General features: G+C 37.3%; 1 long non-coding RNA gene across 1 annotated transcript in view; it reads left to right on the plus strand.

The window, feature by feature from the left end:
* The window catches only part of LOC134166803 (uncharacterized), a 704,714-nt gene that overhangs the window by 152,861 nt on the left and 535,577 nt on the right, over positions 1 to 16,276 (plus strand). The gene's annotated exons all lie outside the window — the stretch shown is intronic.

The following is a 16,276-nucleotide window of genomic DNA, read 5'->3' on the forward strand; positions in this document are numbered from 1 at the left end:
TTAATTAATTTGGTAGCTGCAGAGAAAAAGCTTCCTGTGTGGAAATAAAATATTAAAAGCTTGTTACATTTTAATCATATTTTTTCTTTGTACAAGATTAAAAGGATACTGTTAAACTGCTAGAAAATGTCACATGGTTAGGATAGGATATTTTTTTTTTTTTAATATGACAACATGCTAACTGCGTTTTTAGTTTTTAGTAAAAAGTATGATTTTAGTTCCAAACTATTAATTTTGAGAGCTCTAGTTTTAGGATACATTGGGTTTGAGTTTCAGTTGGGGGAAATAACTGAGTGTCATATTGTGCCCAGTGCCCAGACTGTTCTTCATGGTACTTCATTGTTCTTTATCTCTCTCTTCTGTAGCAATGGTTGATTAAGTTTTAAGCTGTATTGTCCGCTCTCACAGAGAATATTCTTGTCTCTCAAGGACACATGGAATAGGATACAAGGTTTCACTAGAATTGGTATTTGTAAGTCAGGAAGTTAGCAGGGATAATATGGACATTGTAATCTGCCCTAAACTTGGATTTGGCAACCAGAAAGAAAGAAAGAGCAGTAATTTATTGCTGTTGTCTTCATGTGTGTGATTACTTCATTTTTAAACACATGGGGTACTTTAAGAGCCCACCACAGATATGCTTTAATGCATACACTGACAGAGATAGGAGATCCTGAATTAATTAATATTTAGTCATACCTTTCAACATTGCCTTAAAAAAACCCAAAACCAAAACAAAAACCAAACAAACCAGAAGTTCCATAATTACCTCAGTCTCCCAGAATGTATGTTTTGAGTGACAGACGTTAATAGGTGTGGGTTTTTTTCTGTGTGTCCATGGAGGAGAGGGGGAGGTTCTTAAAAAGTTGCACATGCTCTGGGAATTGTGCTGGACTTCTTACGGAACAAAATCATGTGGATGGAGCTTTTCTTGAGAGAAAATCTTAGTAGTCTGGGGGGAGTATATATTGTGACTGAAAAAGTCAGAGGTTCATCTCACAACATGTGGTATTCCCAGAAAGGGGTCTGATAGACCAAGGACTTCAGGCCTGGTCTTATGTCCCAGAAGAATGCCTGTAATATTCAGCCTTTTGCTCTTATGGCTGTGGTAGTCATATGGTACTTTTATGGGGTTTTTATAGATTTTCTATCAAAAAAACTTTTAGAAAACCATTTTTTCTTCTTGAATGAAATCCCAGAATCTTGTGAGACAGGGGAAGCCGTTCTCATTATATCTCAGTGTGCTACCTAATGCTTTCTTTATATTCTTCCAATGTACCTGCAATGCTTAGATTAATCAGAAAACTGAATTCTCAGAAGTCTGTTTGGATATTTCCATAGTAATCTATTTCCATAACTTTGGAAATTAGGAAGGAATCGTAATATTACAAAAAGACTGACTTTTGTGTGTGTTCAGATGTGTTGCCAAGTTTGCTCCTTTTTTAACTTTCTCTTTATACACGAATATAATTGATGAGGTAATTTGTTACTTTCCCAAGTACCTCAGATAGACTTTGATCATGCCAAGATTTAAATAGTGCTGTGTAAGTGAAAAATATGGGACAGTTACCCCCCAGAAAGGGATCGGGGGGTCGGGGGGGGGGGGGGGGAGGGAGGGGTCAAGGAGAGAGAAGAGGGAGGGAAAGGGAGAAGAGTGGCAGGGGGAAAAGAGAGGGTGCTATACTCCCAAGGTCCTATTTGAATGCCAGGGAGGATGCCCAGGAGAAACATCACTGAAGGACACAAGGTATCAGGATGAGAAAACATATGCCACGTTTCTGACAGGTACAGCTAACTATGAAAAGAAAAAAAAAGGCCTATTCAGCATTTGAGGTGAAAGGAAGAATAAAACTAATGACATTGCAAACCTCTTGAGAAGTCTTGTTTTGTTTCTTAAATAAGCCATTCTAGTAAGATAAGTAAGAAGAACTGCTTAGTCTGGCAGTGTTAATTGATGCTGTCCTGGGAGTATATTGTTAGGTATTTCTCTTTTTGTCATTTCATGTAAAGATGTCAGCACATTGTACCTGACAGGATCTATTGTATATTATAAATTATTCTAATAGGGATGGAAAAACTGCCATCAATTCTTGCTACCCTGTATATCTCAGGCATGACTGTAATTTATACATAATATTAATTCCCAAGTATCAGCTGTATTTTAGGGTATACTTCAAATTAATACTGTTTCTATGAAGTCTTTACATGAAAAGTAGTTTTAGTCTGTATTTCCCCACACAAATACAACAAATACCTGCATATAATGTGATGTGATAGGAAAGAACTATATGAGATAAAAGGAACAGAGCCCTTCAAACCTAACACCATGTGCTTAAAAGAGAGTTAATCGCAATCTTGCACCCTTCCTTGCGCTATAAACCAAAGAGCCAGAAAAGGGCAAGTATCATTTTATTATATCTTTCATATTATCTATCATCTCATGAGTGCGTGGAATGCAAGGATGGACACATTATATCTTGTAAATATGATTATAGCAACCTATATTTTTGCCTTTCTTCTGTAATTCTGAGGCATGCAAAATTTTACAGATATTTTAAAGCAAAATGAATACATTTCATTCCATTGCAGTGAATTATTTCAGTGATGCTGTTTGAATCCTGAGAGCAATTACTTCCAAAGAAGATAGTTCTCTATCCTGATGAATTCCATCAGTATAGTGAGGGAGTCTGTAACCATTTTAATCTATAAAACAGTTTGGGAATTGTTTTTTACCTCTCAGAAAAAAATTCTTGGAGATTTTTTTTCTCAATTTTAGTTAAAAAAAAGTACGTACTATTTTTATTCCTATTGTTTGCGACACAACTGAGCAATCAAGTGTGTTCTGTTTGGGGCCAAACCACTCTACAGTGAACACCTCAAATATTGCTCTTCCTGGTGAAGTGTGATGGAAGCGCCTTGAGGGCAAATATCCTAAATATTTATTTATGACATGGCTTATTGCCTATGTTTTTTTTCTCCCTAAATGCATGTATATTAAATACTGGAGCATTTCAGCTACTTGTTATTTACTGCCTATGCATTAGGAAGAATTATGAATTCAAGTATGTACCATCTGTTTTGTTTAAAACCTTATTTGTCAAGCAGTTATGTTTGTAATAGGAAAAAATACAGTTTACACCGCTGCCATTTTGGTTATGTGACTAATTCCCTTTCAACAGAAATAGCTGCTGTGATGGGAAAGAGATAAAGGGTATGTGGTTTAGCAAATAAGAATATCTTGACAGATTTATGTAGTAGTTTTTAAAGGACTGAAGTGACTTAGGAGCCTAGTTTCAAGAAAAATCAATGTGACCTGGGAGATGACATCATTTAACAGACAGAATGACTCTGGGCAAGATCTATAAACACATTTGGGCACTGCAATACGTAATCAACTGTAGGCACCAACATTCCTTACATGGTGCACAGAGTTACGTATCCAAGACTGAGATACACAATCGAGAATGTAGTGAAATGGCAGGATGTCTAATCCTTTTAGGGTTTAGGCTTAATGCTACTAATTGAATCAGGAGACTAAACTTTGGTCCTATTTCTTTCTTTAGGAAGCAGAACTGAGGTTACCTTTTTAAAAATGTAATAGGTGAGTTTGCCCTGAAGGGCACAGTTAATATGCATTCTACTTACGTACTCCAGAATCCTGTAACTGACTGTATTGGGACCCTTGCAAGTTATTAACTCTCATATGTTTTTAAGATATCACAAGAGAAGATCTTTTTTATATATTGTTTTGTGAGCAGAAAATGATATATAACCAAGAATATTGGAGGACTCAAGTTTAAATCCCTTTCTGTGTCCAAGAAAATGTAAATTCTTACCTTCCATCTAATGAGGGGCATAATCTGTAGCAGTGACTTGTACTGGGCAACAGTAATTTCTTCCTGTCCTGTTGAATCAAAATTCAACACTCAGTAAACCAAAGAGAAGGAATTAGTTTGGGCTAAGAGGTTGAATTTGGAGAATAGAGTTCAGTTCTACTGCCATGCATATGGATTCAGTATGTAGTTTACATGAAATATGTACTGAATTACTGTTTTATCTCGACTCCTGCAGAGGGGAGGGATACTCAGGTTTTGTTTGCTTTTGTTTTCTGAACTTTACACAGTCTACACAGAACTGTATAAAAGCTTGTAAACGTTTGTGTCTCATTCCTTATCTGTCATGGTTTAAGTCCAGCCAGTAACACAGAACCACGCAGCCACTTGCTCACTTACCTCTATCTTCCCCCCAACTCCTGGAGGAATGGGGAGAAGAATCAAAAGAACGTAACTCCCACGGGTTGAGATAAGAACAGTCCAGTAACTAAGGTATAACACAAAACCACTACTGCCACCGATAATAATAATGATAATGGAAATAACAAGGGGAAAGAATACAGAACTAAAAGGGGAAAGGGAAAGAAACAATAAACACAAGTGATGCACAATGCCATGCACCAATCAGTACTGAGCCCAACCCAAGCAGTGACTCCCCCCATTTTATATACTGGGCATGACGTGCTGTGGTATGGAATACCCGTTTGGCTAGTTTGGGTCAGGTGCCCTGACTCTGCTTCCTCCTGGCTTTTTGTGCCCCTCAACACTGGCAGAGCATGAGACTGAAAAGTCCTTGATCAGAGTAAGCATACTTAGCAACAACTGAAACATCAGTGTGCTATCAGCTTTGTGCTCAGGCTAAAGTAAAAAACAAAGCACTGCACCAGCTACTAAAGAAGGAGAAAAGCAACTGTTACAGCTGAACCCAGGACACTATGAAATAAGGCTTTTTACTATGAAAATCACTCCTTTTGAAATTTTATGAAACAGGAATAAACTCCAAATCTTCTACTTTTTCTTCTGGGGGACTTTGGACTTCTATTAAAATACAAATAGCTGCTTCTGGCAAGTAAGTCTCATCAGCTGAATTTACATAAATCCTTTAATAAGAAATAGGGCTTGACTATAGAAATTCTGCTGACGTCACTTGCTCAACAACAAGAAAAGACAGGAATCTGTTCTGTCTTTGCATGTTGGCATTTGGCATGCCAGCTGAGAGATTAAAATTTAAATTTCTACAGTGCATTAGGAAAAAAACAGGTAAGAGTCTGTCACTAGGCAACAGTATGTTACTGATTTCTCTTCTTGGAGTTTTGCTTATTTAATCTCTCTCTGTAAATTTATCACCACTATCCTTCCAGTCTTTGGAGTTTAGGGTGTATGCATTTTCAGATAGTCTTTTCTGAATCCTGTTATTCACCTGAGTTTTCAACAAACAGAGATGGAACAGATGATGGAACAGAGCTATTTTAGGAGTGGCTTCATATTCTAGGTAAAAGAATGCATAAATATCCTGGTCATTCAGTCCTTTCCTCACCAAAAAAGGGTTGTCAAGTTCTGAAAAAGGCAGCCTAGGAAGTGGTTGAGTCACAGTCCCTGGAGGTACTTGAAAGGAATGTAGCGATGACATGGTTTATGTTGGACATGGCAGTGTTAGGTTTACATTTGGACTAAATGATCTTAAGGGTCTTTTCCAACCAAAATGATTTTATGGCTCCTACCAAGTACAACTGAAGCAGGAAACTCTGAGGGAGATGGGAAAACTCAGGCCTCTCCCAGAGGAACTGCACACTAACCTCTCTCCTTTCTGTCCCCATCCTCCTCTTCTTTCCTCCCCAGCTGGAAGTACAAGTTTTCAAATTTATTTTTCAGTGCAGAGTTCTCCCCTTGGTAGTTCTTTATTTTTTATATCTTCAGTTTCAGGCATGTCTTGGAACTTTCTATTCACAGTTCAACCTTCAGCTACGCAATTTTAAGATGCCATATAATAATTACTAACACAAAAGGTTTGGAAAAAATTACTATTTTTCAAATTGTTGCATGGTTTGTGGACTGTAGCTGTCAGTAACCTAAGAACACACTCAACAGTATACTAGGAATAAATGACAAACTATGCCTATTTTATGGCACATAATTTAGTAGTTTAACTGTGGACTAATTTAAACATATTGAATTATTCTACCTGGAAAAAAAAAAAAAAAACAACATTTATTATTATTGTAAAATGCTGTGATCCAGTCAAAGTGATTTAAGGAGATAGAATAATATACCCAACTCACAATGTTTAATTCTAGCACTCTCAAAAATGGAGATCAGAAGCACTCTCAAAAATGGAGATCAGAGTTGTTATTGCCAAAGCAGCACTTAAATGTAACTAGATACTGCTTAATAGCACAGGTAATGGAGATCTGAAAATTACTTAGCTGCATTTCAAAACATTTTATAGTTAATTTCTTGAAACTTCTTTTTGTAGAGGGAATTCCTCATTGCAGCCCCAGTTTTGAATTGATAAACCATCAAAGGAAGGGTTAATACAGCTGAGCTTTCTTATTACAGGTTTTTGACATTTCAGCCTTATGCTCTATTTCCTTATTCCTATCATGCATTTCAATTGAGCAAAAGAAAGTAAAGCTGAAAACAAGTTTGCTTTTCTCTCTCTTGTTGTTAGTACCTGGAGATCCTTTTTTCAGAGTTCAGCATCAGTTTCAGAAACGTGAATCTCTAGTTCATTACTGGTAGTAAGAACAGTTTGAGATTTGCACACACACGCGCTATGTAAGCCATCAGGAGTGTCTGTCAAGAAGAAGTGGAGCCATAGTGCATATCTAAATAGGAAATAAAAAGTAAATTTGATTTCTTTATTCTATTTATTAATTTATTAAATAGCCTTTCCCCAATAGGCTAAACTGCCTTGTAAAACTGGCATCTCCTCAGGCCCTTTAGTTGTGTGATTTTAACATTCACTGACTTTTTTTAACACCTTTCTGAATTATCACTTTTGAAACATGCCCCCAAGAAATGCGATTAACTGAAATCTGGTCATACTTATTTGGAAATCATTCCATCAGAAGTCATTTAAGTTCTGTTCTAACAAAGGGACAGTCTTTCCAGTTAAAAGTACATGGCAGTTTATTATGGAAGCACTGCTGGGAGGGGAACATATACTATTTATTGCTCTGTGGTCAGTTCACAGTGAGATTTGGGTTATGCAGGATTAATTTAAAAAAAAATATATGCTTAAAACTAAATTCATGCATCTAACCTGAATGTGCGCAAGTCCATGAGACCTGATGAAATCCATCCACAAGTCCTGAAGGAGCTGGCAAATGAAGTTGCTAAGCCACTGGCCATCATATTTGAAAAATCATGGCTGTCAGATGAAGTTCCCAACAACTGGAAAAAGGGAAAGATAACCCCCATTTTCAAAAAGGGGAAAATGGATGACCCGGGGAATTACAGACCAGTCAGTCTCACCTCCGTGCCTGGCAAAATCTTGGAGCAGATTCTCCTGGAAGGCATGCTAAGGTACATGAAAAACAACAAGGTGGTTGGTGACAGCTAGCATGACTTCACTAAGGGGAAATCCTGCCTGACCGATTTGGTAGCTTTCTATGATGGGGCTACGGAAGTCATGGACAGGGGTAAAGCAGTTGACATCATCTAGCTGGACTCATGCAAAGCGTTCAGCACTGTCCCACATGACATCCTTGTCTCTAAATTGGAGAGACATCAGTTTGATAGGTGGACCACTTGGTGGATAAAGAAATTCCTGGATGGCTGCACGCAAATTGTTGTGGTCAATGGCTCAATGTCAATTTCTCAGTGTCCAGCTGGAGACTAGTAACGAGTGGTGTCCTTCAGGGATTGGTGTTGGGACCGGTCTTGTTCAACATCTTTGACAGTGACATGGACAGTGGGATTGAGTGTGCCCTCAGCAAGTTTGCTGATGACACCAAGCTGTGTGGTTCGGTTGATACGCTGGAGGGCAGGAATGCCATCCAGAGGGACCTTGACACGCTTGTGAGGTGGACTGATGCCAACCTTATGAAGTTTAACCATGACAAGTTCAAGGTCCTACACCTGGGTCGGAGCAATCCCAGGCACAGCTACAGGTTGGGCAGAGAAGAGATTCAGAGCAGCCCTGCGGAGAAGGACTTGGGGGTGTTGGTTGATGAGAAAATGAACATGAGCCAGCAGTGTGTGCTCACAGCCCAGAAAGCCAACTGTATCCTGGGCTGCATCAAAAGGAGTGTGACCAGCAGGATGAAGGAGGTGATCCTGCTCCTCTACTCTGCTCTCATGAGACCTCACTTGGATTATTGTGTGCAGTTCTGGTGTCCTCAACAGAAAAAGGACATGGAACTGTTGAAACAAGTCCAGAGGAGGGCCATGAGTATGATCAGGGGACTGGAGCACCTTCTGTATGAAGATAGGCTGAGAAAGTTGGGGCTGTTTGGCCTGGAGAAGAGAAGGCTGCGTGGAGACCTCATAGCAGCCTTCCAGTATCTGAAGGGGGCCTATAAGGATGCTGGGGAGGGACTGTTCATTAGGGACTGTAGTGACAGGACAAGGGGTAATGGGTTAAAACTTAAAACAGGGGAAGTTTAGATTGGATATAAGGAAGAAGTTCTTTACTGTAAGAGTGGTGAGGCACTGGAATGGTTGCCCAGGGAGGTTGTGAATGCTCCATCCCTGGCAGTGTTCAAGGCCAGGTTGGTCAGAGCATTGGGTGATACGGTTTAGTCTGAGGTGTCCCTGCCCATGTGAGGGGGGTTATAACTGGATGATCTTAAGGTCCTTTCCATCCCTAACTATTCTATGATTCTATGATTCTATATTTTTGTGCCAGAATTACTGCACTTGCATTTAGAAGTGTTAAGCACTTAGCATCTCCCACTGAAATTAGTGGAAGTTGCTGGATGTATTCTACTAATTATAGCAGAGTTGTGATATGGAAGAGCAACATACCATAGTGGTCTGAGCTTTAATCATTATCCAGACAACCAGTTGTTTCTGAGTTCTATTTTTTAACAATACCCTGTTGTCCCAGCTTGACATAGGAAGGCTGGAGTAAAATAAATATTTGAAAAAAAGAACTGTATTTTAAGATAGGAACATATACTGCATATTTGGCTTCAGGACTCAATAAGGAATCAATTCTGTTCTTAATTTTTTATTGAATGTTACTTCTGATCAGGTTAGTTGGGTTTGTTTCATTTTATTCCTTCCTTTCTCTTCCTTCCTCCCCTTCACTCATGTCTATGATGTCCATTAACAGACTCAGTTACACTGGAAGTTCAGCTAATTATGATGAAGGGCTATTTCAGTCAGGAATTTTAACACTTGGACTGCAACTGTAGAAAAGAAGATCTACAGCTCAATGCTGTTTATAAAATGTTTTTAAAGAAGTCTGATGTATACATAATGAAAGTGCTGATGACAGAAAATCCACCTTGCTTTGTGTGAATTTTAAAAAAGTAAGCTTGTCTCTTAAAATTCAGCATATAATGTTGATTTTCTGACATTTATCAAATTACTGTAATTCTTGAGTCTTTATCAGCATCATTTACCACCATCATCTGCAGCACAGATTTCACTTTAACCCTGTAACTCCAGTATCTTGCTTTTGCCAGGCTTTTCTGACAGCTTGCCTCTTACGCAGTCTTTGGAAAAAATACCTCAGGGTGTAACTTATTTTTCAATATAAAGCATCATCTAACAAACTCTGAAGTGTCAAAACATTTTTCAAGATTTACAATAGGAGTGGGAATCCATTACGGTAGATGTTGAAAGTCCTGAAGATGTAACAAGGGCCAAGAATTTGCTTTGGTTAGTTGAGTGCCCTCAAGATTAGGTTAAAGAATCATGCTCTTGTGTACTATAAATGGAACAATGACACAATTTCAAAAGTATAGGCATATGACATAAGGCTTAAAAATGCCTGTGATACTAATTCAGGAGAGCGACAGTTGTTTTCTGGACTTCACAACGTACCTACTTGTATTAATCCCCAGCCTCCTCAGTGTCTTAGAAAATTTGGCATTGCTATGGCATGACATGTTCAAGGAACCATAACATTAAGCAAAGGATCACTTTGTAGTCAATGGAAAACTGGGTTGTGATTTTTTCAGGACACACCACCAAATAATTTTACAGCTTTTAGGGTTCATATTCGTCTTTAGCCTTTACTTCCTTCTTTCTGCAGTCTTCATCCCAATTGTTTTATTTTAGTAGGAAGCATTTGGTCAAAATAAAAATGTTATTCTAAGATACATTATCTAGGTGTTCCTGCTCCGGCAGGGCGATTGGACTAGATGATCTTTTGAGGACCCTTCCAATCTCTAGCATACTGTGATACTGTGATATAAAATAGCTTTGGTGATGGCTTTCCTTTTTCTGCAGACACACATTTGGAAAAGGTTTGAGTATATATCTGAAGGAAATGTCTTCCTGCTTTTGCTTTTAAATTCCTGACCTGGCATACTTTTTTTCCTCCCTTTCATATTGAGCTTATATGATGTTTAAAAATTTTTGCATCACTGTATGGGGTATAAAGACACTACCTGCAAAGGGGGATGACTCCTTTCATTCAATGACTATATTTTTTTAATTCAGTAAAATTGCTGTTAATGCAGTTGAAGATAAGATAAAGATCATTATTATATTATCTATCCAGTGCAGTGGCAGGGAATGGAAAGTCTGGCATAAATGTACTTACTGTTGTTCTAAAATACTGGAGATATTAAAAAAATATAACCACAACACCCAAACACCCCTCCCAAACAACCCCGCCCCCTCAGCAACAACACCAATAACAACAAAAACACAAGAGAAAGAACAAAAAATAAAAAATTGTGTACTTTTTGACATTTTAGTTTTAGGGTTGTAATAGTGGGCTCTTGAAATGTTCTTCTTAACCATTGTAAGTTTAACTGAAACATTTTTTGGAATAGTAAATGAAAGATATTCAATAGTCTGGTGTTTTCAAGTTGTTACAGACAGCTTGGAAATAGACAAATGGACTTGATTTATAGAAAGAAAAACTAAGCAAAACTGTAATTTATAAATGTGTGCATTCTATATTTTCACTCTACTCTTAAAATAGATGGTATCTAAATTTTGTAGTAATTCCACTCTAAGAATCCCACATAATACACTGTAATAGTATCCTTTGGGTGGGAGAAAAAGAACTAGAAAATACTGGGGATCCATGAAGGTCCGTGAACTGTGGCCAGTATCAAATACATCAAGTCTCCATTTAACTTCCATATTTATTATTTTCAATATCATTACATCATAAAACACAAAGGGCTTTATCACCTAGTGCTTCTTGAATGTATTTTTCAGTGGCTGAGGACACGATCTGAATAGAAATTTGTTTAGGCTTGTTTAATACTTCAAAGAAACACAGCATCTGGAATTCACCCAGAATATTGGACTTAAAAACTTGCTGAATTATTATGGTGCAAAGACCTCAAGTTGCTAGAAAGAATCCTGAATTTATACCTCATTACCGTAATACTCCTCATTCTGTTGTCAGCTTGGAGCACAAGGTTGATATTCACAGTTTCTACTTCCAGCAGAGGCTGCAAATGCAGTTACAGATTCTCAATGACCTGATTCACCCTATTTATGCCCAGTGACAACTTATAACATAGGGCATCAAGTGACATGATTCCAGGCCTCGTGATGATTAGAAATATGCTGTATAGTCTTTAGTGAGACCGGGTTGAGTAATCGTGTTTTTATTGCTGACTAAAGTAAAAAACTAGGGAGACGTTTTCAGACACACAAAAAATGAGTAATGTTTAGTTTTCCTGGCAACATGAAAAACGAGCTGATAGTGGGTTCATATTAAGTAAAATATTTATTTTAAATAATATTTTCCTTATTTTTATTGAAGTCAAAATTTCATATATGTGAAGTAATATATGAAATATAAGGATACAAATATCAAGAGAAATATTGTATTTGGGATATTAATTTTTCAGGGCATATTAATTCCTTATTTTTGTTTGAGCTATTTTTTTTTTTTTCTTTATTCTTTTGGGAAAATGTCTAATATTACAGAGAAATATTCCAGACATCTGAAACTATATTCCTGACTTAAAAGTTGGTTAACAGACTTGTACGTTCTCTATGCCTCTATTTATTTTTTTTTTCCTCAGATTCAGGTTTGTTGTTTCTTTACTTTCTGATTAGTTTTTTATTCTATGTTTGAAAAGTGTATTCTCAATTTTTTGTTTTTGTTTTTCAATGTCTTTAATAGGACTTCTAATAAGAGACTTTGCAAATTTAAAAAACACTTTTTTTTTTCCTGGAAATGTTTCAAAATTGCTTTCTGTGTATATGCAAAGTGGGTTAGCTTCTGACAGAGCTAAATGTCTCTTTAAATGTAATGATTTTCAGTATTATTCTTCGCAGTGACATTTTAACCCGTGTAGTTGTAGAGGCCTATCATGTCTGCCGTAATACAGGTATGACATGTACCATGCTTTTAATGAGACGTATGGTATCACATCAAGATTTTTACCAATTCACAGAATCAAAAAGTCACAGAACAGCTGAGGTTAAAAGGCGCCTCTTGAGATTTTCTACTCCAACCTCCCTTTTCAAAGCAGCTTGGTCAGCGATTATGTCCTCTCAGGTTTTAGATATTCCCAAAGATGGAAACTCAAAATCCTCTCTTGTCAACCTGTTCCAGTGTTTGATGAACCTCCTATTAAAAAAAACTTTTTCTATTTTTAAATGGAATTTTCTGGTATCCATGCTGGCTTGGATTATTATCTTCTTGTCCTTATGCGTTTGGAAATGGTTTTGAGGGTCATTTGATCCAACACCACCCTATGAACTGAGTTGGGGTTGACTAGCCCATGATTCTCTGGATCCTCCTTCTACTACTGGGAGTGAGTCTTCGTAACTCCAGACTCTCCCACTGGTCTAAGGGGAATTGAATTTCTGAAGGAAGTCCTTACTAGTAAATTCCAGAAGAACACCTTGACCTTTTCCATGTCCTTTGCCAGCATCCTGACCTGATGCTGACATCCTGAGCAGTAGGTCCTCTTTTTCTCTTAGCCTTTCTTTTGTTGATGATAATACCTGCAGACACCCAAAGAGTTGCACTTCATGTCTCTCACCAGTTTCAACTCCAGATGTGTTTTTTGCTTTCTTAAGCCTCTCCCTGTATGCTTGGTCAGTGTTTCTACATTGCTTCTAGGTCACCTATCCCTTCTTCCACCTCTTGTATACTCTTTTTATGTTTGAGTTTACTCAGGAGCTAGTTATTCATAGATACATACATGCTTCATTTCCTGCTCATTAGGATGAGCCATTCATGAGTCTGGAGAAGGTGACACTTGAAAATCAGCCAGCTCTCCTGGACTCCTCTCCAGGACTGTATCCCATGAGATTTTCCCAAGTAGGTCAGTGAACAGCCCAAAGGCACCTGGAGTCCTACATTTTGCCTTTTTCCCTTGTCTCAGGATCCTGAACTCTGTTTTCTGATGTTCAGTGCAGCCAAGGCACTTCTAACATCACATTTTTAACTAATTACTCTGTGTTTGCAACTATGAGGTCCAGCAGCATGCCTCTGATACAGGTTATATGCATCTAAGCTGAAATACAGAATTCTGCGCATGGTAGAGCTCTAAAATTCAGATTCCAGTCTTGATCTTGAAAGACAATTTTATTGGATATTTATGGTAAGACCTATTGAAAATAAAGCCAGCTTAGACAGGATGTGGGTACATGCCTTTTCTGGGAAATAATTGTGGAGATAAAAATGCATTTTGAGCATAGATCTATAAGACCAAAGCAGAGACCAAAGCATGGTCTTAGGAAAATTAGCAGATTTGACTGTAACACAGAATCACTGAATTGTAGGGTTAGAAGGAACCTCTGGAGATCATGTAGTCGAACCCCCAACACATTCATACATAGATTATTATGACTATTAGAAACTGAGTACATATATAAAGTGGATATGTATCTGAAAAACATAAATCCACACACTCAATGATGAAATCAAATGTGATTTTGGAGTAAGCCAAAACCTTTTTTTTATATTGCCTTACAAGTGTAGCACATTTTGAAATGATGGGTGGTACCGTAAATTAAAGTTGTTCTTATGGTGAAATTTAGTCAAATTCTAAATATAGTTTTTTAATCTGTCACTCCTTCTTTAATAATTTTCTTCAAAACAACAGACAAAGCCATAAGATTTTCAGGCACTAATAAAATACACAATGCTTGGCACTCCTTGTGTTGGCTTTGCAGCAGCAGTTAATTAGCAAATGCTATTCCCATAGCCAGTCTGCTATATTTGATCTCCATGTGCTAAGATATTTGACAAGATAGGTGCTATACCTAGCTTGTTTTTTTGCTTGTTTTTTTTTAATCAAAAACATCAATTCTAATGTCAGCTTACCAAAACACAAGGGTTGGGGAGAGTCTAATACTTGCTAAGTGGAAAAAACAAAAAAGAGTATTGGGAAAGCGATTGTTTTCAAGCTTCCAGTGAGATACTACAATCAATGGAGTTTTAAAAATAAACAAGAGAGCTACTGAGACATCTGTGTTGAAATACACTAATGCTCCAAATTGGTATGGATTTCACTGAGAAAAATCATAAAGCTATTTCATACTCCAGCTGTAGTTAGTAATCTAGATCTACTTCTCCTCCTTCCCCAACAGAAGGCTAAATATTCAGTGGTGAGAGAGAATATTAGCTAGGATTGGAAGGAAAATATGTCCATGTTTTTCTTCTATTTCCAAATTGACAATTTATTTGTGGTCTAATCCTTAGAAATTAGATGGTAAGATCATTGATTGGTACATAATAAGCATTATCAGTTATCAGGGTAGAATTTTTTGTATTCAAGGTAAACTAAATCAGAAATGTTTCAAGGAAATGGGTTTAATCATAAAACCATAAAATGGTTTGGGTTGGAAGGGACCTTAAAGATCATCTGGTTCCAGCCCCCCTGCTATGGGCACAGACACCTTCCACCAGACCAGGTTGCTCAAAGCCCCATCCAACCTTTTTCTCCTTTATATTTGAATAGTAATGTCTTCAAGCAAAACATATTTAGACATTTTAGAAAATTTTCCATAGTCTTTTATGCTAGCAGGAAATAATGTTGATAAGGGTATTACCCTTCAGTTTAACTTTGATATTTGCACTTAATATGATGGGAAGGATAACAGCTGTTGTAAGAGTTTGCTTTCATTAGCACAATCAACAACAGTAACCAAAATCTGTGAACTCAGAAACGGCTAAAAAGCCAGTTTATTCATGGTGTTTCTGCCACTTCATACTCAATTATTTGGCTTTACACTAGTAAGTTGTATGGATCTCTATTTCCTATGCAGAACTTACTATTTAGAGTAATAAAAAATTTAGGAAGAGGTAGCATTGGTTTTGTCTGTATGTAATTTCCAAACTTCATATGTAGGATTTGGGAATATTTTCAGTTGCCCTGAGAAAGTTCCCTGGTCATCCAGATTAGGAGACTAGTGTTCATCACTCCCACTCTGTCCTCGCTCCATAAGGTAGAACTGAGTTCTTCAGTTTTTGCAAGATCTAACCTAAACCAGGTCTATTATAGAAATATCTTCCTGCAAAATGCAGATTAGCTAAAGAAGTTGGAACCAATTCAAACTGAAAAAAATACCGTAAGAGGTATTCCCAACATTATCTTCTCTGTGTGCACATATCCTCAGAAACTAAGGAATATTTTTGGGTATGGAGTACACATTGAATTTTATGGTCAAGTCTGAAAAAGCTGATCTTTTAAGTAATGTTGTTCAACAAATCCACAACATGTTACACAGAACAGCATATTGCCAAGACCTTTTATCAGCCTGTTTTCCTAATGGAATGCCCTTACTATATTGGTTCAGCCAAATCCAAATGAGCTGAAGGTAAGTCTGCCAAACTGCCCATTTAACATTGCACTCTTCTACATACTGAACAGCAAAATATAGTAAATATCTAAGAGAGAAACCTTGAGTTTTTTTGACTTTGAAATTTAAATGTATCAGCAGGCTTGTCAGCCTTTCTGTAGTTGTTTTGTGGGAGCTTAATGCCATAGCAGAGGAAAACGTCTCACATCTATCCATATGATCTCTTCAAATGGGGTATTAAAGTGAGTAAAAGCAATTGGGTCCATGGGCATTCTGCACCTGTGAGTTTCATTTTCTATTTAAGTACTTGTGAATTTGCTGAACAACTAATTTGCAGCTGTTACATGGGGTTTAGAAAATACTTTGCTTGGAAAAAATTTAAATATCAGGGAATGGCGTAAAAGTTATTCTTATTTATCACCTGTTTTAATCTAGAGTGTTCACCAGATGATAGCCAATATTTTGAGTAAATCGCATTCCTTTTTTGTATTTTTATTCACCAAACTTTCTTGCAGGAAGAGAATAACGTGTATGTAAAG

The sequence above is a fragment of the Pezoporus occidentalis genome, unplaced genomic scaffold (genome assembly GCF_034315485.1).
Source record: "Pezoporus occidentalis ecotype Australia unplaced genomic scaffold, CSIRO_AGI_Poc_V1 ctg1, whole genome shotgun sequence".
Classification (NCBI taxonomy): domain Eukaryota; kingdom Metazoa; phylum Chordata; class Aves; order Psittaciformes; family Psittacidae; genus Pezoporus; species Pezoporus occidentalis.